This window comes from Molothrus ater, chromosome 5, assembly GCF_012460135.2.
Source record: "Molothrus ater isolate BHLD 08-10-18 breed brown headed cowbird chromosome 5, BPBGC_Mater_1.1, whole genome shotgun sequence".
Taxonomy (NCBI): Eukaryota; Metazoa; Chordata; class Aves; order Passeriformes; family Icteridae; genus Molothrus; species Molothrus ater.
The window spans coordinates 38,545,219-38,570,463 of NC_050482.2; the positions used below are offsets into that span (position 1 = coordinate 38,545,219).

The following is a 25,245-nucleotide window of genomic DNA, read 5'->3' on the forward strand; positions in this document are numbered from 1 at the left end:
AAATATTATTCTTTTCTGCTACTCTTATAGAAGCAGCACTTTAATGTGCCATTTAATGTTATTTCTTGAAATATCATTTTGAGGAGTTAATAAAGAAACAGCTTTGTGTGCTTATTGAAAGACTGATGGTTTGCTTCCTGTGTTCCACAGCCTTAAGCTTCTTCTAATGTTAGGAACAAGGACATTCTTTTCTCATCTGTTTATTTTTGTCTTTATACCTTCATTAGGGTGGGAGTTTTTAGCTTACATTCTGTGTTCCATCATTTTTACTGCTATGTTTCTGCTTGATAGGCATTACAGTTGATTTTCCAAAAGAAAAAGGACTTTAAAGTGGCAATTTACTGAAAGTAACTTGGTACTGTGTCCTGATCCTCCAATGCCAATGTCAGTATTTTCTTTAAATTCTTTGGTTTATTGCTATAATGTTTTTCTTCTTTTGACTGCATATTTGCACAGTACTCCGCATGCTAGGACTCCATCTTAATTAAATCTCAGGACTGAGCTGAAAAAAGAGTGAGTATTTATTGTCTGGGAAAATTGTGGAAGGGAAGGATCTGGGATCCAATAAACACATGCAAAACGAAGTAAGCATTACCCTCCTCACTCTTGTTCACCCAAAAATCAACCCACCAAAAACTAGAGGAACAGTTAAAAAATTAATTTACATCCTTAATTCTTCAAATACACATGGGAGACCGAGTGGTTAGCAAATTCATTAGTGTTTTTTTAAGTCAGCACTGATACAATACTGTGTCTACAAAATGTGATCCATGCAATTAATTTGTAATACTTCCATAGGAGCATGTAAAAAAGTGAAATCACATGAAGGTGAGGGAAAACTTTGCTATACTATAAATATTATATTGCATTATATTGTACAAAGGTAGTAATCTAAAACTGTATGCATGCCAGGAGGAATAACTCTGCAATTGCAAAACCTGGAGATGAAGCTGATTGTGTTACCTAAGATGTTTGCTTTTTTTTTTTTCCCAAAAGATTGAGCTAATACATTTTTCATACCCCCAGTTTAAATTTTTCTTTATTGCTTTGAGTGATAAATTTTGATGTTTATCTTTTGGAAAATGAGATTTCTGATTGACATTATTAAGGATATTGTTTAGAAGTACTGGAAGTATTGGAGGTGACCAGAGTTAAACATGGTAGGTTTTACTGGAATGACTAATTATAATAGATGCTTGACTCCCGTGAAGGTTGCTGGCAATAAGGTGCTTCCTCATTTAGATGCTTTTATAATCTCCATTAGGTGCTTTTGTGCATCTTTAGACATGCAAATACCTCATCTGCTGGTCTAAACAAAGAAGTGTATGCACTGGCAGCATTTACAATGACAGAAGTCAGGTATGCTTTGCCTCAAATCAGTGGGCTTTGTTCATTTATGCCTCTGTCTGAAGATACTCTAGATATAATCAGTTTGGTTGCCAGCTGACAAAAAAAAATTCAAATGAGGAATTATACTTCAGGAGTACAAATAAACGTATTTTGAAAATGAGGCGACAAAAACTAAAATTACTTCCATATGACACAAAGCTATAAGTGTGTGACATATCTGGGTTAGTTTCATATGTAACAATACCTGGTGCTAAATACTTGGCCAAAAATTAGAAAATTGGAATCACACAATACACAGCTCTTCTGTTTGGCATCAGTTCCATAATACAAGAGAACTTATCATTTGTAAGCTTGTCTGGTTTTCAGTAAGAATGAGAACAGTTTGATCTGTCCTGATACATCAAACAATACGGTGTGGGTGGTTTAAAAACAAAACAGTTAATCAAGCAAAATTTTACTTAAAATACCTTATGATTCATCAACCAGTCTATGCACACTGTCAGTTTTGCCTTTCTGAGCAATTATTTATAGACTATTTAAATAGCCTGGACAGCATGTGGAACTGCTGAGAATAATATTGTTTTATGAATTACTTCTTCAATTTGTTTCAGTTCAATATGGACTGACAACATGACAGTGAGTCAAGAAAACTGCTGCTTTTTCGAATGCAATTTAGTACAACATGGAAATTAAGTTTTGCCTCAATATTGTTTTTTCTATGTTAAAATATTCCTGAAGTAAACTATGAAATGGTGTGAGAAATAGAATTACTTACTTAATTTACTTAATCATATTTCTACTTCTTTTTTCATATGTACTATCACAAACTTTAGAAGTTGCATTTCTATCAGTAAGGGTCACTACTAAGTTCTTACCTGCATGATTCCCATTCAAGCACAAAACACCAGCTTGGAAACATGAATAGACAACAGGATGGAGAAGTTCCTTAGTGGACTGAATGCTAGTTGAATTTTTTAGGGCAATCAAAGAAATGTATGAAGTACCAGGAAGTTCAGAGATGTCAAATACATCAGGAATGTCGAGAACTGGACAGGCTTTGACTGGCAGTAAGTTAAGGGAAAGGAATTAGAGAAATTAGAAAGACAAAAAAAAAAAAAGAGGGAAAAGGGGGATAATGCAATTATGGGCATGAGGTATTTATAAAGTATATTATATACTATCTGGAGCAAAGACAGTAGAGTAATTTTTCTTGTGCTGCCCTTTGGAAAGTGGAACAATTAGGTGATGGAAATGAAGCTTGTGGCATCAGAGGTGACATCTGGTTTGAGTACTGTGTCCTCAGGAGTTGCATTTGGACTGCATGAGTAGTGCTTTTGGGTGTCCTGGTTGCTTGTTCATCAGTGTGCGTGGAAACAGTGAGAGAAAGAGAATGAGGGAAGGTCACTGTGTGCAGTTAGATGTCATGCTGGCTAACTTGAGTCATGAACTGTGACTGAGTATCTGTATTGACTCTGGATGGAGTTACCTTCCTTCATTGCAGCTCACACGATGCCGATTTAGGTTAGTGACTGAAACAGTGGTGGTAACACACCGGGGTTTTATCTATTGCAGAGCAGCATCTGCACAACAAAAAGGCCTTTTCTAATTTTGTCCATGGCAAGTAGGCTGGGGTGGGTGTGCAAGAGCTTGGGAAGGAGCACAGGCAGGACAAGTGACCCACATCGACCAGAGGGGTGCTCTGTGCCTTAGAATGTCACGCTCAGTGATAAAAGCTGATGCTTAGAGGCTGTTTGAGCACTGGGATGTTGGCAGGAGGGCTTTTGCTTCACTTGTATATTTTTGCCCTATTTTTTCCCTTTACTTTTTAAATTGGCTTTGTCTCAACCCATGAGTTTTTCCTTGTTTCTGTGATTCAAATTCTCCCCTCCATGCTTGGAGGTAATGTGAATGAGTGGCTGGTGGGAACTTAGTCTTTGGCCAGGGACAACCCACCACAGTATCTGAAACTTCAGTGTCCTTTTGACTCCTACTGTTCAGAGATAGTCAGAAAGATGCCAACTAGAAATGAAGCAGTAATGTCAGTTTATCTATAGTTTTAAAATAATAGTTGATTGAAAAATTGAAAACAAAAGAAAAAAGTAATATTAATACAAATGTATTGCAGAAACTGATTATTTCAGTGGCCATTTGGGGGTTTTGGACATTTTTATGGCATTGTGTTATTACTTTTCTAGTAAGTAAAATTATCTGTATCTCTTAATATTCTGTTGGAGATTCTCAGTAAGCAGCTGTTTTACTGATAAATTCACATCTTTTAAGCCTGATCATCTAATATTGACAAGTCTCACGAAATCTGTAGAAAACTGAGTAGACTTTTCATCTGCTACAAGTGGGTTTTTTCAGTAGTATTTCTGAAGTAATGGCTTAAAGACTGATTGAGCCATTGGTCATCACATTTTGCTCATCACCTGGGGACTATCTCAATAAGTACAAACTTACTTTTGGTATCCAAGCAATCAACCAATACTAAATTTGTATCTGGTTATTTACTTTCTGGTTTGATTCTTGAGGGAAATATTAGTATCTGTCATACACTCTCTTTTTCAGAATGTCTTGTTAAGATGCAAAGTAAAAGACTAAAACTGTGATTCACCTACACCTTTGTAGAGGCACTACGGACTAGTTTCCTCTTCTGTTAAGTGACAGGCACTTCCTTATAGTTAAGAAAGTAGTACCTCAAAGACAAATGAAAATTATTAAAAATGCTATCTTTACTACAGTCTGGTTATTCTGGACTGATGGATTGGTTGTTAACACATTTATGTTCATAAATCTATATGCGTATAATATGTGTGAAAGTTAATAGAAGATGCAGATTGAAAAATATGTGGGCCTGGCACTCTTTCCTCTATGAAGGCAGAATTTACTGTGCTATGCATTTGTTTGTCTGAACTAATTATAAGATTTCATGTGTCTTGTAATTTATGTCATTCTTGATGCAAACCTGATTTCACTGTTGTGAGTTGGATGCAGTATTCCCATGTTTTCCTGTTTCCGAGTAAGTGCAACTCTAAAAACTTGCCATCTAAGCTGTGTTGCCCAGTTGGGCAGTAGGAGCTCCAAGCTTAAAATACAAAGGGTTCCCACTCTTAAATGACACTTTGTTGTAATTCACCATAATTTGACTGCTTTATGTGTGCACCTATTCATGGTTTGGGTGGAGATTCTGACAAAGAAGCTTCCTGGAAAGTGGATGATAAAGAGGAGATGATGAACTTGTCATTTGTTCTAAATGCAAACAACAATTTTCAAGGGAGCTAATTAAAATCTTTATCTGATCCCTAGTTGCAAGAGAGCTCTGCCTGGGTGTATGTGATAAGTTCATGCTGTTAGAGATTCCTAATTTGATTGAGGGTTTTTTTTCCCGATTTTATGAGTACAGCTTTTTTTTTTTTTTTTTATGTTCATAAGTCTTTGCCAGAGGAAATGGCAATCTTCCTTTAAATGTTGCAGTTGGGAAACAATGCTTGGCAAGTGGCTTTTGATTTTCTTTTTCTTTGTGTATGTGAGAAAAATGTCAGCTCATCCAAGCTGTTTGTAGAGGAAAATGCTTCTTTCCAACCTTATTGGCTAAAGAACTTACTTTGAGGAGAGTTGAACCTGAGGTAGTTTACAGGATTTTGATAAACGGTGAGCTTCTGTTTACCAGAGCTTTGTGAAGATTGTTTTGTCATCTTAAAAAGGACCTGCTGAGTTTTCTAGATACAGAGGAGCATACTGTACATCAGCTTGATCTGGCAAAGAACATTAAACTCTTAATATGGCATTAGAAGTTGTCAGCTGGTCACGTTAGTTGACTTTAATAATTGCTGGTTGACAGGTCCATAGATCTGGAAGACAGAACATCAAAAACTTGCCCTTTCTAGTCAACTTGTTAATTGTATGTCTAAGTTATTTTCACTTGTGGCGTGAAAAAACCCAATTGTTCCTTCTGTGGAGAGTTCTGTATGAGATATTTTGTTTGATATCTTTCATAAATTAAAGGTTATGCTGATAGTTTAAGCTGGAAATTGTTCTTTAATGGCAAGTAAATGAATTGATCAGTGTGGAATTAGAGATCATGAATTTAGTGTGGTACAAGAGGTCAGAATGAGAGTTTGAGGGTAGGAGTTGGCACAGTATAAGGAAATGTAATTTTTTTGCTCTGTAGTGAACTATTGATTCTTACTTTTAATTGCATGCTTCAGCATTCAGCATTCATGTGGAAGGAAAATGTTTACAGCAAAGCAAGATGTCTGTCACTGTCTGCTTTTGCTATAGTAAAAAAATTAATGTTAATGATCAGTGAAGCAAAAGCAGAAAGAATGTTACTAAGTAACATCATACATAAGTGAAGTGGAAGCAGGAGTGTGATATTTACCCAGAATTTCAAATGGGAGCCAATAAAGTAGGGTGCTGGTCGAAATAATATTTTGTCTTCTTCTCATTTATGTGTAAACCAAAGTGTGTATTTGCCTGTATGTATTGTGTGCTGGTTTTGATTGGAAAGTAGAAAAATGGACCAGAATTTCCTTCACTAATTTTGTATAATTTTAATAGATAAACAAAAAATTCAGTCCAAATTCTTCTGGAAAGAAATATCCCCAAGAGGAAGGTGAAAAAACATCCTACTGAGACTAGAGAGACCAGAAAACACATATAAGCTTGAATACTGATATATGAGACAGGCACATTTTTTTGAAAGTTGACAACTCAAAGATGTTAGCCACATGTCACCAAGGTAATTTTTTATAGATGTCTAGCTGTGTGGTACCATATGGATACCTAAAACAACACACAGGGAAAGAAAACAGTTTCAAGTTGCAGTTACCAGATCAGACAGTTCTAAGTCTGTGTGTTCTCATGACTCTTTACTGTAGTCACTTTGTGTTCAGCTCTTGCTTTACCACATAAAATGAAGCATAGGTCCTCATAGGTTTTAGACCATCCTGTTGAGTTCTTTGTTTACCCTTTTCTGCCTTACATTTGTCTGTGCTATATAAGGATAGAAAATTGATCTAACATTTATTAGTATTACTATTATTATTATTATTATTTTAAATTTTTCTCCTTTACCATTCTAAATAACAGAAACCACTACTAATGAAATTATGATCATGGACATACCTAGTTTAAGCCATACAAATTTGTTCAGTAGAACTGGTCTCACTGAGGACCAGTGGGTGATGCAGATGTGTCATGCAGTGGTTTTGACTAATTCTTTGAATATGAAGGCATCCATTTCCTTGTCTTTGCTTAGGCAGAAGTATAAACAAATTCAGAGTAGCTCATTGAAATGGAAGAATAGTTCCAAAAATTCAGACCAGGGATTCTCTTAGCCCTGGTTCTACAGTGTTCTTATCTCCAATAAGCCATAGCAGATTTCCAGAGAAGAGAAGAATAGAGTGAGAGTACATAACACATCTCTAGAAAATTCCCAGCCTCCAACTGTTTTCAGCTCAAGGGATTTCCTAAACCTGGTGTGATATCACCAGCTTTCAATGAATCTCTTTTCTAAATTTGTGTTAAGTTTCTCTATTCATCTTTTTAAAATTTTCTTTTACCCCCTAATATGTTTCTGGCAGTTTCGTAGATTTTTTCACCTGTTGGGCAGAGAACCACTTTCTTCTGTTTGTTTTGCACTTCGCTCCTACGAGCTTCCTTTAAAGTTGCTGGTTGTCCTATATACAATATTATGCCAAACATAAAATGATACAAAGGTAGAGTTTGAGTCCTCTGTCTCTCAGGAGAGAAAAAATACCATCAGAAGGCCCTGGAAAAAAAAAAAGGAAATACTGCTACCATCTTCCAGAACTAAAAGAAGGTTTTGGTTTTGTGAGTTTTGGTCCTTTTCTATTTTCTTGCCTGAATAATGATGCTCCATGGAATTATTCATTCTTTCTATGTTTCTAAATATTCTGAACTTTTAAAAAAGAGAGACCAGAGCACACAGTGGAAAGATACATTTTTAAAATGAACTGAAGGGATTAAAGACTATGTGACTTTTGTACCTCAGCAATTTGTGTTGGTATTACAAGTATTTTGCACTACAAAATTGTGTTGTGAGCACTGAATATTAGGAGCATGTAATAGTCAAATATGTGGTAGATGGGCTACAGCTGTAACATTATCATCAGCAGTGATACAGACTACTATACTTGTTGACAGGAGTAGAAAAATCAATTAAATAGTTTTCTTTTGAACATTGGTTATAATTACTTTGTTGACAAGATACCTTTATATTGCAATCTGAGGTGATGTCTGTGCTTCCTTTCAAAACATCACATAAAGTTTTCTAGTGAAAAAATAATCTCAATCAGAAAATACACATCCGAAGGCATTTTATCCCTGTCATTTGTGGTAGAGATGGCAGCAGGATGACATTGTAAATTTGCTCAATTTTATACTTTTTCTCTCTGAATCTGCTTGTTCTTTATAACATAACTGCAGGCAAGCCCTTAAGTTTGCAGATGTAAATAGCCAGTGTCAGAATGTGTTTCATGCAGAGCTGAGCTATGCCTTCACCTGAATACCACTCAAGTGAGGCTGTCTGCTAACCCTCATTGTACTCCTGTTACAGAAATGAACAGTTCATCTTTTCTGTGGATTTGTTTTTTTCCCAGAAAGCAATGAGAGCAAACTGAATGTATCTTCATCTTCATCTTCCAGTATTTCTGGTAGCATCCTTTAGAAGTTGGTCATTGACCTTTCTTGATAAGAAAGCCTTTTCCCATCATTTTTTATTTTTTTAATACCTGGTGCCTCCTTTCTCTCTCTCTTACTGCATTTCCCCCTAGATGTTCATACTACTAAGGAGGTGTCTGAGACCCACGCTGTTGATGAAGAACTAATTCATTAAGAATATACTACCAGCTTAAGTATCTTTTTATGCAATTAAAAAAGAAAAAAGCAAGGCTCAGCAAAACAAACAACTCCTACCCCCAACCTCCATTTTGTTCGTGTTGTGTGTCTCCATAGACGACACATAAAGGTTTTCCACAGACAGTATTAGTATTCTGGCAAGCTCTCACCTGTGGTCTGTAGACCACCAGAGTGCTGACAGATGCACTGTTATACAGAAATGCAAAAATTATATTTGTTTTTCTGTATGTATCCTGCAAAACCCCAAAACATTCAGATCTCTCCCTGCTACTCTGTTCCAGCTCGCTCAAGCCATCTGCTTGGTTTTCCTGCTGCATTTGGTCTCATTAGTCATGTTCACATGTACTTCAGGCTGCTTAATTTCATTATGCAAAGTATTATGCACTGTTCATCCAATAAGTGAGAGAGTTCATCTATTCTGCTCCCTAAGAGACTTGTAAAAAGTAGTTTTAAATTTCTAAGAAAACCTAAAAATTCTTGTTGAAACATGGTTCATGCTCCATTGTTACCTATATTAAAAAGTACTAAAACTTCTATAGATTTATGTGTTTTTTCTTGAGTTCCAAATGTTAACTCCTGTCTCCTTAGAAATATTTGCATCTAACTAGGATTTTTCAACACAGTTTTAAGATATCAGCACAAAACTGCATGTCATATTTAAAAGTTTCCTTTTTGGCAGATTTAGGTCTTCTGCCTAGCAGTGGGATTGCCAGTTCTGACAGAATGTGTTTGTGGCCATGCCTGTGAATATTCGCTAGAATTAGCAAAATCATAAGCCTTTTGAAAAGGAAAAGAAGTCACAGAGGGAAGAGGGATCTGTTAATAAAACAAAGATAAAAAATACCCATTTGCAGTCATTACTAAGTGAGCCCTGGCTTCTCAGAACTCTGGAGGCTGACTGTGATAAACTCTTGCATCCCTATCATCCAATGGACTTTTTGTTGTAAGATGAAAAAGATCTAAAAAGAGTTTCCTGTGATGGCTTTTGGTACTCCCCTATGTGTTATCCCAGACAGAACTCTGCCAGCACCCCAGTGGGTGGAAGAGTACCAGAAAATTGGTCAGCCTTGAGCTGAGGAGGGAATGGCTGAGGCTTGATGGGCAGAGGCAGTGGATTAATAGTCAACCTGGATAATGAGAAAGGGCATAAAAATTGGACGTGGAATGGGAAACTGGGACTGACTAAACAAAAAGAGTCAGAATTGGCAGGGAGCTCTAGAGAAGACAGATTTAATAAGGAATTGGATATCTGGACAGCAGATGTAGAGCTGCCAGCATAACTGCCTGTAGTATCAGCCAGTAATCCTAGCTCGAGAGAACTGGGAATGCTTGAGAAATGAGCCAGGAAGGCAGGAAAATGGAATTCAGTGGGAGTTGTCTTGGATATATAGGAACATACAATATATGTTACATGCTAGAGGGGGAAAAAAACCAAAAACAGGATGTGGAGAGAAAATAAGGATCTATTATTTGGTGTATAAAATTAGCGGATTTTTTTATCTTAAAGGAATTTCATCACAAAAATAATTCTTTTATTTTAAGGATCTGCTCCATAAGGTATGTGAATTCTAGAGCATTCATGAATAGGAGAGGTAAACCCCTTAAATTCCTTGAAAAAACAACCTAGGGACTGGATACGGCATAGCTCCCCACAAAAAAATTGTGACTCAGAGACTTTCATAAAGCCTCAGAAATAGAATGAATTAAACTTTGAGTGCTTGACATTGCAGTGATTTTTTTATTAATGTTGTGGTTTGCATCTAATGAGTTTAATTTCACTTTGTTGTTTTGATAAATAAAGATATTCTATCCAGACAGCCACAAGCTACAAAATAATTGTTGACTCTGAAAGTCAGAACATTTTTAACCAGCTTTTCCTGATAGTTATTTCATTAAAACCCTAGGTCCTGGAGTAATTCAAAGGCTTTAGTCTTTTTTCCTGTTCTGATAGAAAGGACACATTATGTGGAGCTGTAAATTCTTTTACCCCCAGACTTTGGTGACTCTAAATTCAATGCAATGCGCTTGCTGATATGGAATTTATTCCCTAAAAATTAGAAGACAAATAATAGGTATATACATTTACAGAAAATTACATCATTTTTACAGTATTTATTACTTAATTCTTAACTAATGAAAAATGAAAGCTTCCCAAGTATTTTAGATTATTTTAATTATTTTTTATTTAATTAAATCTTTTTGTTGTTTAAAAAAATCTTTATTTGTAGTTTTATATTTTTAAATATTGTCAAGTCCGACAGAATTAAACACTGATAGTACTTCCTCCTAAGGAAAATATTCAGAAGTGCTACATATAAGATATGGGGGCTGGGGACAGGCTTTAAGGGGTGTGGTTCAGGTACTAGATAAGGATTCAAGGCATTTAAGACTGAGAAGGATCCTTGAACCAGACTCATGTGACTTTCAGCATATAGTTTAATATTTGTGTACCTTAGCTTTCATCTGTAGAACAAATATATTGATATAGCTTTACTCTTGTTCTTTACTGTCTAAGGGATTTGATTTATAAAAATCTTAAAGATGTCTAACAGTCTTGTTCAAACAACTTCCAGCACAGTGAGCATTCAGTCTAACTGGAGCTTCTCGTTATAGCTGTGGGGGGAAAGTCATGTGAATTCCTTTAATTTACCAGAATATGAGACTATAGAAGGCAAATAGAAGGGCAGAGAAGGAAAAAAAATATATAGTATAATCAGAATAGTTCTAGGAAAGAATAGTTTTGAGTCTAAGATTGAATTGACTGATATCACTTTTGCCCCTTAATCCAAACTGTTCTGAAATTATCTTTTTGTGTATAGAAGTTAAAAAATGTTCAAGTGTAAATCCATGTCTTTCCAGTGTGAATTCACTGAGCCGCTAAGTTAAGGAATCTTTTGGGTTACAGCACTAGAAAGACATGATGTGCACTTTACTTGGCTCACTGATGAAATCTACAGAAATACATAATATTGGAGCACACCAAGAAAACAGTCCAAATCAGTCCATGATGAAGAAATTTTTTTCATTTATTTTTGCTCTGTGTCTCTTAACAGTCTGATTAAATCTCATGATAATCAGCTACGGGCAATCAGCTGAAAGCAGTGAACAAACCAAGTACATTTAAAAAAGTTTTTAAGCAGCAGTTGTTCATGGGCAAAGATGGAAAATACAGCACTACAGGTACTGGAAATTGTTTACATTGAATGTCTTTCTTTTAAAGGGAGAAAAGGAATAATTTTCTGAGCTGTGAAGAAGAAGACCCTTCATTCAAGATTTCCCTGTGAACCCTGCATTGATGCCAATCATATAAGGTATTTTAAACAAACAAGATTCTGTTACGTTCTATAACCTATTAAATGCTTTAATCCATGGCACTTTCCAAGAATTAAAATGGAGATAGTAAAGAAATTAAAGAAATCACTTTTTCTGATGCACAGTTTGTTAGATTAATGAACACGTAATTTTGTGGTAATAACATGACACTTCATTCTGACATTAAAGATTTAAAAAATCCAGTTGATTTGCATTTCTTGTTGAGATAGTAGTTGTATTCTTTGCCTTCTTTCACCATCAATTTATGTTTTATCAAATCCCAAGCTGTCATGGTTCATTATCCACAGATGATCTTGAGCAGCCTTGCATCACAAAAAAATATGCTGTGGCATCTGCCATTGTGCACCACTAAACAGATCACTTCTGAGTAGGGCTTGTCTTTGATTAGCAGTGTGTGTCCTTATATTTTTGCCTGTGAGTATCTTATGCAATGTGGCTGCATATAGAAAGGTACTGTGATTTTCCAGGTTGCAGATAGAATGTCTGCTGTGCCTTTTTAGCTGATGAGTTCCATTTGAGTTAATGCTTGTACATCTCAGTCTCCACCAGGCAGTCCCATTGCTTCTGTAGTCATTTCAGTGAAATTCAGTATCAGTGATGTAGACAGCACAGTGAAATTAGGAGGTGTGATTATAGTATCAGGCTTGTATTCTAGACCCTTTTCTGATTTTTGGAGCCAAAAATTAAATTCATGTCACAATTGTATTAACAGCATAATAACATCCAGCTATAAATATATTTAATATAGAAGTCTTTATTTCCTGCAAGGTACTTACATTGGTAAAGAGACTCTTCATTTTTAAAAGACAGGAGTTAGACTTAATGATCCTGATGGGTCCCTTCCAATTCAGCATGTTCTATGATTCTATCAAAAATATTTAATCTTTTAATTCCCCTGAATCTGTTCCTGTTCCACCAAAACTTGAAAATAAATTTTGATTGAACTAGTAGTGTGTTCATCACAGTGATAAAATTAATTTCCATCTCTGTTCACTATCTTGCATATCTCAGTTCCAGGCAGTTTCTTCTGAGAATATGAAATACTGTTTTATGAATGTGTCTGGGAGTAAGTCACCAATGTTATAACTCAGACTAATTTAAATGAAAGCAAATGGTTTGGGATTTGAAATTTGAATTTCCATTTGAACAATAGCTTCAAGGACTTGCATGCACATTTGACTGTCTTGTGCCCTAAAGAGTATTGCTACTAAAGAAATGATCCACATGGACCCGTGAGCTACAATGAGGTTCTCAGGAATGTGAAATAATAGAATAAAGTTGTCTGTAAGGTAAATATGAAGTGGGAAAGCAAATTAAACCAAAACTGGAATATGAATGAATCTAGGAGAATTTTTTAAAAAATCTATACTGGTAACCTAAGATTGCAGCAAAACCTGAGGATCTGATGCACAAATCTGAACTGGAAATGCTTCTTAATTTGTCACCTGAGGCAGAGAATTTGTTTGGTAGGTTCCCTAGCATGCTGATGCCTATATAATATACTACAAAATGGGTTAAAGGGGTTACTGTAATAAGCAGAATTAGTAGGAAATGCCTTCTGAGACTTTTTGAGTGTTAGGAAGTGATTCGTGAAATACAAAAAAATGGAAATTTTTAAGTGTTACAAGGAGTCTTCCTATTTAAAAATAGCATTATACTGGCAAAAATATTCCTTGAAGTGTTTTAGATGCAATTTCTCTTTAATACTACTTTTCATTTAGAAATATTTATGATATTTATGGTGTGTAGATTTTGGTATTTTTTGCTTTGGAAGTATTTATTGCTTGATAGTAACAGGGATGAAAGCAGTTCTCCTCTCACAGGAACTATTACTTCCAGTGTAGTTGCTTTGAACATTCTAAAAAGGCAGAATGGTGCTCAGGCCAGCTAAGGGAATATCCACAGAGCACAGAGAAAGACTGTAAATAGTACAGATCCAGAATCAGGAGGCCCCAGACCAACCAGTCTCAATGGTCTGACCCATTTAAATTCAAGATACCATGCTAGTTGGTAGCAAAACTCTCATGAGTTCTTTCCCATTTTCCTGCCCTGGAAGTGTTTCTTTTCTAGCCCATTTGTGAAAAAGAAGGAGCCCTGGAATCCTGGGACTGTGCAAGAAATAAGGACTAAGGTATTGTTGCAATGAACACTAAAATTATGGGCAAACAAAGGTTGATAGACTGTAAACCTCTTTCCAAAAATAAAAGCCTTTAAAAAATTTCCTGTTACTACGTTTTTTACCTGCTTTTTTCTGAACTAACTCTTCATTTAATTTCTCTTTTGAGACTCAGCTATTCACTGGTAAGTTAAAGTCCCTAGGCTGTAGATGGATACATCTTGCCTCCTTTAATCATTGCCATCTTAAAGGTAAACCATTAAGCATGAAAATGGAATGTTACATAGATCTATGGTGTGTGCATCCATTAAAAATAGGGAGAACAATAAATGCAAGAATTACTTTAATCAATGTGTTGAAATTAAGCTCTTTATTAACCTCCTTAGCTGAAAGTAAATTCAACTATTTTATACTGGCAACATAAGCTGCAATGAGATTTATGGGTTTGGATGATACAGATTGAATCAGATGCAACAAAGACTTCTTTGAGAAAAACAAAATTTCACAAAGTAGTGCAGTCAAGTTCAGATTTTACTCTTCCTGAAAGAAAGAGAATAAAACTGCTGGTGCAGAAAAAGGCCTCTTTCTTCCCACAGTGCTGCACTTACTGTGTTATGGTCTAAACCAACAGCAATTACACATAAGCTGTTAAACAACGTGAGAACAATCAAACAGTTAGCTCACTGAGCCAGAGGTGGGACTGGGAGCCCTTGCTGTTTATCCCAGTCAATCTCAGCGTCAGTAATGGTCAGAAACCAGACATTCATTCTCCTGCATATATGTTTGTGTGGAGGGGGGAATGTGCCTTTTCTTTCCTTTTGGCAGACAAAAAAAGAAACTAAAACAACATGGGAAAATAATAGTTTTATGGGGAAAGTGTGCACCTACAAGTGCACACCATATCTGGGAAGAGAATTGTGGCTTTTAACTGGCTGGATAAAAGCTCCATTAGATTGCTATAGGATGAAGCCAAGAAGCTGGGAAAATTAAGAATGGTTTTGAATTGACAGGGCAGTTAGAGTTAATTACTTGGACACAGAGGAATACTAAATAAGTTTGCTGACAACATTAAATTGGGAGGAGCTGTCAACTCCCTTGAGGGCAGAGAGGCCCTACAGAGAAACCTTAACCAATCACCAACTATATGAAGTTTAACAAGAGCAAGTGCTGGATTCTGGGATGGGGCAACCCTGGATGTAAGGACAGACTGGGGAATGAGATGGTGGAGAGCAGTGCCATAGAAAGGGACCTGAGGGATCCTGGTTGAGGGCAAGTTGCAGACGAGTCAGCAGTGCCCTGGCAGCCAGGAGGGCCAGCTCTGTCCTGGGGGACATCAAGTACAGCATCACAGCTGGGCAAGGGAGGGGATTTTCCTGCTCTGCTCTGCACTGGGGCAGCCTCACCTTGAGTGCTGGGAGCAGTTCTGGGTGCCACAATATCAAAAAGATGTGAAGCTATTAGTGAGCATCCACAGGAGGGCAGCAAGGATGGAAAAGGGTCCAGAGGAGAGGCCGTATAAGGGCACTTGGTTTGTTCAGCCTGAAGAAGAGGAGGCTGAACAGGGGAGATGTCAGTGTGGTTTTCAATATCCTCATGAGGGAAAGAGGGGCAGCAGGTACCCATCTCTTCACTCGTGACCAGTGACAGGACCCAAGCAAATGCCTGAAGTTGTGTCAGGGGAGGTTTAGGTTAGATATCTGGAAAAAGCTTTTCAACCAGAGGGTGGTTGGGCACTGGAACAGGCTCCCCAGGGGAAGTGGTCACACCACCAAGCCTGACAGAGTTCAAGAAGCATTTGGACAATGCCTTTTAGGCACATGGTGGTATTCTTGGGGCCAGGAGTTAGACCCTTCCAACTCGAGCTGAATCCCTTCCAACTGAGCATATTCTATGCTTCTGTGAGTAAATTTTTTTAAGATTTTAGGGGGAAGAAGAAGACCCCAGGTGTTGGGCAAAATGAATGGCTAAGTGTGTAGGGTATTCTTTCATGGACTGAATTATGTATGTTACAGATAACTACTGAAGGAGGTCATGCCCATTTGTTAAATGATTGACCTTGTCATTTGTCACAGAGAGGATACCAGATTAGTAGACCATAAATTTAGATTGGTTCAGAAAGTCCTCTGGTCCTGTCACAGGTTTGGTCAAGCAGTGTTGAAAAAATTTTATGACAAATTGCCTCAAAAAACCCAGCAGGTTTTTATCTTTACATCTGAATAAATCAGGATGGACATTTTAAGAAATCTCAGTGTGAAGCTGGGGGAATGGCTGTGATCCAAGTCTCATAAGCATAGTTATTTTCTGAGGTACATTGAAACCATGAGCCTGTAGCCCTCCAAGGGTATAGTTTCATGATAGTGTGTTTGCTGGAAGTGGTGATCTTTTGCTCCCTTTTTGTTCCAGCACTAAAAATGAACAGTAGTTTTCAGCCAGATAAGCCTTATTGCTGCCTCAAAAGAAAGTAGTGCAGTGATGTGCATGTGAAAAGTAGGGCAGGATCTCTTCTCTTTTGGCAGTAGCAAAGCCTTAAATCAGTTTAAGCAGCTTTTGAAACCACTCCAGAACTTTGAGCCTTCACAGAAGGTGGCTGTGGGCATCAGGTGGTGGAACAGCATATACTTTCTGTGTAGCAAGTCTTGCTCACCTCACTGTCAGCAACTGTGCTTAGCATTGTAATAAGTAATGAACTTTGGTCACTTTTGTATAATTGGACTAGCTGAATTTGTAAAATTCAGTTCCCAGATTTGATTCCCGAGAGCAGTGGGCAGACCTCAGCTGGCTGCCAGGCTCCCACCCAGCCCCTCTCTCACTCCAGGTGTCTCAAAATGAGGGCAGGGACATCACTTGCCTTAACAGAGAAAACAGGCTCATCTTGAGGGAGATTAACTTAATTTATTGTTGATTGAAATAGATTGGTGTGGTGAGAAACAAGGACAAACCCTAAAACACCTTCTCCCCTTGTTCTTCTCAAATTCACTCCTTCATTCCCAACCCTTTTGCTTGCCCCCACTGAGCAGCACAGATTGGTGGGAAGTGAGGTTTGTGGCCAGTTTATAACAGCTGATCCCTGTCACTCACTCCTCATCCTCTTCCCCAACACAGGGGCCTCCAGAGGCTACAGGGGAACTTGCATGATCATGGTCCCCACTATGGGTGCAGGGGAGTCTCTGCTCCAGCCTCTGGGGCTCCTCCTCCTCTCACCTTGGTGACAGGGCTGTTTGTCACACTTTCCCTTCTCCCTTCTCACTGCTGGTGGTTTTGCACCATCATAAGTGGTTTTGCACTGTCTTAAGTACATTTCCCAGAGGTGCTCCCAGGGGATTGTGTCCCCACCTCAGCTGTGGGCTCAGCTGTGCCCTGTGGTGGGTGCAGTGAGGGCATCTGGAACCTGCTGTGACCAGCCCTGGGCAGACCCTGCCTCTCCTCCCAGTGCCTTGAGCCTCTGCTACAAGGGCCAGGACAGAGGTGCCCCAGACACCACAGTGTCTCTCAAACAGTTTGAGCAACCAGAGGAAGTAAAGGTCATTTTCTCAGGATAGTCTGGAAGATTTGAGGGTCTTTTTTCTAACCTCATCTCACAGCAAGTGAGCAGGTTTTGTGTGTAACCCTTTGTATGTGGCATTAAAAAGAAAAAATATAAAAATTACATTCCTTTCCTTAAAATATTTAAAAATACTTGCCTTCTGTATCACTGTGAATCCAATTTTATTATGTCCTTCATGTGCAAACGTGTTAGAGAACAAACCCAGCCCATGCTGGGACAGGGTGGGTATCCAGGTCTTCAGCTGGAGTCATGCAGACCTGCTGTGTCCCTTCTAGTGCCTGCTCTGCTGTTGGGGCTTCCTGTTCTTTGCACCCTTGCTTAGGGCTCTGTCCTGAGGTAAATACATCCTCTGCTGTCCTCCCACTATTTCTTTGGTAAACTGGGTGAATGCAGATTCCTACTTTATCTATGACTCTGTCTATGGGTGTCAGAAGGGTGGCGGTCCAACCAGAGCAATGCTTTGTCCTTTGCTGTATGACAAACTGCTTGGAGCTGTTGGCACAAACAGCTGGTTTGTTTTGTTCTCACATTAAAAGAAGATGTGATATGAAACGTTGTATATTTTAAAACTACAAATTCTTATCTGTGTCTGACAGATCTCATCACTGTGAGAGGTCCAAAATTTGTAATTCTCTATAAAATTTAATTATCTGGCACTTTCCAACAACAGCTTGTCTACCACGGACATGTAGAATTTCATTTTGTTCAAGCATCTTTTGTGTGTGTCTTCTTGATATTGATAACAGAGACTTGTACTAATGCTTATCTCTTTTTGATTCTGAAAATGTAATAAAGAAGAAAAATACAAAGTAATAGCTACATACATTAGTTAGGCAGACATCCATCAAATCTTCGTATCAGACTTAGCTCTTCAGATATCTCAAGAAACAGAGACTATGAAAGCAGCTGGAGGGTGGCAAACATGCCCACAGAACCAAATAAATCATTGCCAACACAGAAAATGAACCGAGACAGACTTTCTTGTTCATTGATGAGTTTCTTTCTTCCCTTTTCCAGTTAGTTTTCTCAACAAATTGTTACTTACTAATTAGCATTAATAATAGTAATAATTAACTGTAATTGGTCTCTTTATAGCTACCATAACTGAACTCTTCAACATATCTGAATCTTGGGTCCATTCCCCAAATTCTGAGGGATGTGAGTAAGGTAGGAAGTCACTGAAAAGTGGGAAAGTAATCTTAATAACATGTTGTATACAGATAAGAGTAGTCATTTAGAAAAAAGCATGGAATCACAAACGCATACAACATCAGTAAAAGAAATCCATCATTAAAGAACTAGGAATATAAATACATGCAACTGTAGACATAACTCTTGCTTTGTAGTTTCCAGTTTAAATGACTGAAAATAGTGGATATTTATATGTAAACATATTTATATACATGACTTTGCTCTGTACTTGTGGATAATATGGACAGATATACATATTGGCAGTATTTGGGACATATTATAGAAAAACAGGAAAATGTGATGGTATTATTCAGATATATGCAGAGGTCTGTTTGTACAGTGTTTGTTTGCAATACACTATTTTTTTGACATATATTTCTTGATTGTAAATTGCTGTATTTGCACAATGATCCTGTAATGAGGCTTTGACTTTGTAACCCTTGTTCTGAGCAGCCAGATTCATTGCTAACTGAAGACCGAATGCAGAAGCCTGTATTTTTCCCTGGCAGGGTATCTGATTTGATGAGAAGTACAGTGGCAGTCTGCTTTATATTGTGGGAAAATTAAAAGCATTTTTAGCTTTCTGATGGGCTGTAAATAAGCTTTGATAGCAGTAAACAGGTTTCAGCTATTCTGTGTGACACAGAGCTGTGTGCATGGTGTGGCCTGCTTCTCAGGAGAAGCACAGCATAGATAGAAGCTAAGATTTCCTGAGCTCGTCACATGATTCTTTAAAAGCTTGTATTAAAGAAAAAGCAAGGTGGGAACAGCTGTGTGAAAACCATACCCCTGATGATCAAAACACAGGTGAGGAAGATATGTACTGACTGATGAGGGATTTTATATTATCCCTAGGCAGATAAGCCCAAATTGAGTAGCTAAGGCTGTTGTATTTCAGTTCCCAGACCAGATCCTGCTGGTGTGGTGGTTTTCAAGTCAGCTATTATGGATTGTCAACATGGAACCTCCTGAGCAAAGCACGTGAGGCTGTGGAGCTACAACTAAAATAAAAGCTGTAAAACAAACAGCTATCACTCTTCACATACCCTGTACCAGGTCCAAGAGAGAACACGTTGTGTACACTGCCCAGTGCTTCTTTCATGTATGCATGCATGAGGATGGATAGGTGGATCAGTTATGGAGAGTGTAAACACAGCCAGCAGGTGGGACAATCAAGGACATCTGGTATATTGGCTTTTGTAAGTAAGATTTAAAGTCTGTTGGAATTGTACAAAAAAAGTTAGAGGGAGCAGGTGGAGATAGGAGAGAAAGCTCCCATCCTGTCACACTCTTAACTTCCTCTCTGTGTTAGGAACAAATGGCTGCAGTGAAATGGAATCTCCTTCCATTTTGTAATCCTGAATGCCATTAAAAAATATTATTATGGAGAAATTACGCACATAAAGGTAGAGAATGCAGCTCTACTTTTCAGGGACAGAGGAAGAAACAGAAGGAAGCACTTGGGCATCCTTAGAGTATATGATTAATTTTGGCAGGGTAGAGGCAAGCTAGCTTTAGTGAATTTTGTGAAAGACAGCTGTTGCTTTTTTGTGTGACATCAGAAGTCTGTATCAGTTAGAATTTTCTTTGTACTGCAGCAAATAACAGTTAAATAAGACTGGCAAATTGTTTCACCACAAACTAGTTGTATGTGAAAGGTGTTGGCTGGAAAATTTCATTAAACTGCTGCAGAACTGTACATAATGCATATACAAGGGTAGGCTGGACACACTTGTAAGCTCAGACTAATTTTGTAGATAAGTGGTATGCAGCACAGTAGTGTACAGATTTAAAAAATCTTTTCCATCTCTCTACTGCTGTGTGTTCTGGTGCTTCTTTTTTCACTAGCAGCCAAATAGTTATTTCTAGATTAAAATATTCCCTGGATGTGCTGCTGAAAGATGGATAGTTTCAGACCATACTATAGCAAACAGTGTTTTAACATGCCCATTTTACTCTTGTTTGTAAATGGCATGAAAGCAACCAACCTTGCAAGTCGCTGTCCTATGTCTTTATGTGGAGAATGTTACATAATAAATGTGAAAAAAATTTATGCTGTAGGTCTATAATACAGCCTTGTGCTTATGACTGCTCAAGTGTGTTTGTTCTTGAGCAGCACATATATAATGCCAACCCATTAGTTATTCAGTCAATATGGTATCTGGGAGTCAGCTGCTTCCGATACATTGTTTTTAAACAGGATGGACATTAAAAATATCTTTGAGTTGGGTAATTGTTGCGTTAACTTTCTCATCCTGCTCTATTGCATGTTTGTATAAGACTTCACTCACTATTGTATATGTCCAATTTAGCAATGTCCAATTTGACACCATTTGCAAACCTCTTTTCATGCTGTTTTGTCAGCAATGATGTAGGGTATGCTATTAATCCAGCTTTTGTAAAAAAATATTTTTTTTAGATGAGAAGTTAGCAGTGGCACGGTAGCAGTGGTACCATGAATAAACTGGTTTTAATAAATCATAAGCCAGTTTGAACGCTTTGTCCATGGCAAGTTTGAAGAAGTAAAATGTTTGAGCCTAAAGGTGTGTATGTGTTAAGGCCACATTCTGCTACTCAGAGGATCACCTCCTCCCAGCTGAGTTGTGGTAGCAGAACTCAGCCGCCCTTCCTGGCCTTTCATACCACATTTTGAGAGGTACAGGTATCTGGTGGGGGATCTTCTACATAACCCTTGTCTAAGGGTATTCTTTTGAATGATAAATTCAAAATTATCTGATGGTGTATTTTTTGGATTGCAAACTCTTTATGGGGGGAGGATGTTTTACTTGTATGTGAGCGATTTCCAGTGAAATACAGGAGTTCCTTTCCCTTTTTGAATACAGGTTAGCAGTAGTTGGTTGTGTTTCCCATAAGCACCACATTCAGCCCTTCTGATCTATCCTGAGGTTTACAGAGAAGGATATATGTCTACAATTTTGTAGCACGAAAGTATCCAAAATAAGTTTTCTTAATCAAATTCAGGAGTTGTATTCGTATGTTGTTAAAGGATGACACCTTGAAATAAAGATTGTATCCCACCTGAGAATTGTTGAGATAACTTTGCATGTTTGGTTATGTTGATTTTAGTGGAACAATTTGTGAGTTTATATGCTAGCCAAACACACTAGTCGCTGTCAGCAACTAATGGACTCAGTGCTTGGCTAGGACTGGAGATAAATCTGAATCTAGTTAAAATTACAACATGATGTTCATTAGCTTCAGCAAGGGTAATTTCTAAGACAAAGTGTTGCTATCACCCAACATGTTAAATAAACAGTTGGACTAAGCAGATGGTGGGCAGAGATCAATGACTTTCCATTAAACTATAGGTAATTTCTCTGTAGGAAATTACTTACATTCCCAAAAAGGGTCATGCACCAAATTCCTTATACTGGTTTATAATTGTAAGAAATCTCCTGGTCAGGTGTTCGTGCTCTAGAAAGATGAAGAGGCACAAAACCATACAGACATTTTGAAGAGTGATCTTACATATTCTGGAATACCTCAACTCTTCACTGTGCTGGGTGCTGCATATGGATAGGTCTCAGCTTTACACTGAATTTTGCCACTAACTTACTTGTATGATGGAGGTTTCTCAGTATTACAGCAAAACTCCACTGTTGCAAAATAGCACCCTTATATATAGTGTTAAGTGTGTAGAAGATGGACTGCTTCATATATTTATGTCTACTTATGTAGGGTTTTGTGGGAATAAGGTGTAATGGATGTTAATATAATAAGGTGTTAAGAATGTAGATATGGAGACATTACTTGGCCCTTTTGATTAATTGTTGTATAAAATCTTTATATAACTTGAGAAAAAAATCCATCATCTTTACTTTTCATTTAGCATATCATGTCTTATTTTCAGATTGAAAGCAGACATATCGAAGTTGAAAGTTGTTTTCTCAACATTTTCAGTTTAGTTGTTTCATGATTTCCATGCTGGTTTGGTTTTCATTTTTGTTTTTTTTAATTATGGATCTTAAACATAATTTAGCAGTTCCTGGTTGAACTTCTGCTAATCTTTGATTTTTCTGCTAATTTTTTTTCTGCTAATCTTTGATGTAACAGTGAGATGACTTGATGAGGGATGGGTTTCTGACTTGAACATCCTGATATTTTGCCTGAGTACATTATGTTCATATGACTTAGCCTCTTTTGATTTTCCACAATACATTGGTGTTAAGAACTCTTTGACATTTCAGGAGCTTGTTGATTGGCACATCAGTTGTATCCTTGAGGACAGGAAAAACTATCTGAAGAGCAGGATGGAGGGCAGGAGTGGTTATACTTTCTGCCCTTCAGTTTTTCTATCTAGCCATCACAGGAGTGTGGAACTGGATAAGACTTTCTGAATTTTTAAACACAAATGGTTGTTTATGTCTGTGAATATTTCTGTCTTGATTTGATAATATCTTTTCCTACCCAACACAGTAATTTAGAGAAAAACAGCCAAAAGTTTTTGACATAATGAGATGAATGAATGAATGAGGGGTAAGAAAAAGTAGATTATTATAATAGATAAATAATAAATCATGATACTTATCTGAGGCTTTTTATATCTCTATGTATTATAGATATAGATGGATCTAGACAGTGCCTCTGCATGTTGGCACTGCTTTCTGACAACCAATTTCTAATCTGCTTTACTTGTAAATACTAATGAAAAATACATAATTGTGAATTGCTGTAAGAGTGTATTTTAATATTAAAAAGGAATAAAAACTAACCTTAAGATGACAATTTAATTTTTTCTCTCATTAAGTGAAACTTACCTTATAAAAATTTTTCTTTTTATGTTTTGGTTTCTTGTTTTGCTTTTTTTTAACCTAAGTATGATTGGCTTGAGTTGTTTGGGGTTTTTTTGTTGGTTGGTTGGTTGGTTTGGTTTGGTTTGGTGGTTTGTTGTTTTTTTTTTGAGGGGAGAGACTTATTCCTTTTTCTCTGTAGAGACAAAACTGTTGTCTTTTTTTGGCAAAACCTTACTCAGCCTTCCTTATCTCTTCTGTATTTTTGCAGTACCAAATACACCCGTGAAACAAGCAGATGCAAAAACATCCATTAATTACTTCAGGCTGGTGTTAGAAGGTTGCTTATGTTGGAGTATCATTAACTTACAAATTAAATTTCATATTCAGGTTGTCTGTAGACTGGGCTCCAATTGCATCAGCCTTACAGATACTATATAGTTATATTCACAGGGTATACACTTTAAACCAGTCTCTGGATTAGGGTTTTGTAGCCAAACATCTTAGAAGTCTATGTGTAATGCTTTTATTAGAAAATCACCTGATTTGTTTCATTACTATATGACATTGAGATGGAAAAATTAATTTGGCTAATGTGAATTAGTTTCTCTGACTTCCTGAAACGTGATTATTTTAAAAAATTGTATTAATATGGTTATGTTGGGACTAATAAAGATGTTTGGGAGCAGCTTGAAAATGTTACAAATGAGCACAGAAACATAAATTATGATTTTGGTAAGACTGGTCAATGTATAATGAAGAAAAATGATCTGAGGAGTAAATCAGGACAGACAAGAGGTGAGCAAAAGTTGAGGAGAAGGCAAGAAGATTATGATTACCAAGAAAGAAAGAAGTTAGGACTGGATAGTATTTTTCACTTTGAAGGGATAAAGTTCTCTATGTTTGATTTTGTGAAGAAGGGAGAATTTAAGTGAAGGGCAAGAGTTTAAACATATCCTGAGCTACTGCAGATTTTTTTTTTTTCTATTAATAAAGCTAAGCACCGAAGAATAGATATGGGTAAGGATTTAGAGAAGTCAAAGTTTTTCTGGGCTGGCTATACTAAGTTTGAGCTACTATCAGGCCACTTAGAGTAATGAAATTGGAAAGGAAGTTAAACATGCATGAAAGGGAGCTGGCTGGTTGTGTAAAAGAGATGAGCCATTGACTCACAAATTACAGCTGAATCCATGCATAATGGATCACCAGAGATAATATTAAAAGTTAGGATAGTCTGGTACAATAGGGAAAAGAAACTCGAAGACAAAAACTGGATGAGTGAAAACTAAACTACAGGCCCACAGAATCTGAAATAGATAGTAAGAAAAGGAGTAATGTGGAAGGCTGTGGAGATGTTTGGATGGCAAGATTTAAGACTTGGATAAGAATTGATCAGTCTAGTAGAAAACACTGGTAAGGAAAGAAGAGAACATGTATTTTATAAGGAATCTGTTAAATTCTGTTTAAAAATGCTTCTGAAAGATGCGGGATGAAGAAGGCACAGTAAGAACAGTAAGATGGCAAATGGAAGTGAAGCTCCTTTAGTTTAGAATGTATATGGAGCAGTAATCTCAGTGTGGCAGAGTCACAGGTTATTGATGAACTGAATGAAATAAAAGGAATGGATGGAGACAGGTAGTGTAATATGGTAGTGCAATTATCAGGAAGTAGTAGAGCAAGAGGAAGATGCTTCAGTAAACACAAAAAGAAACTAAAGGAGAGAAGAAGTAGGCCTATTGATTTTCTTTCAGTTAAAAGCCTGAGATACCAAACATGTTGCAAGTAGGCATGGTGTGGTTGTACCAACTCCATTGAGGTGCCTTTGGGCAGATGAAGACACTTAACAGCTGCCAAATTGTGGCACAGAGGATTTAAGCAGCTGTGAATCCCCTTAACAGGCTTTTCACTGCCTTCATGTGTTCCATTGCTTCTTAGTGCAACACAGAGAAGTGTCATCTTTTTTTCCTCCAGTATATTACTTCCCTGTCCATCTTCCTATTTTAATTCTGCTGCATTTATAATCTGTGCAGTACTATTTCAGGTTCACTGGTACCTCCTATGATCGTTTTATTCTTCTT

The 25,245-nt window shown here is 37.2% G+C and overlaps 1 protein-coding gene across 3 annotated transcripts in view; it reads left to right on the forward strand.

Moving 5' to 3' along the window:
- The window catches only part of SYT1 (synaptotagmin 1), a 334,282-nt gene that overhangs the window by 67,298 nt on the left and 241,739 nt on the right, over positions 1-25,245 (forward strand). For all 3 annotated transcript variants that reach the window (XM_036401808.2, XM_054514798.1, XM_036401807.2), the window contains exon 2: positions 11,453-11,543. The gene's annotated coding sequence lies outside the window, so the exon portion shown is untranslated. The remainder of the gene's footprint in view (positions 1-11,452; positions 11,544-25,245) is intronic.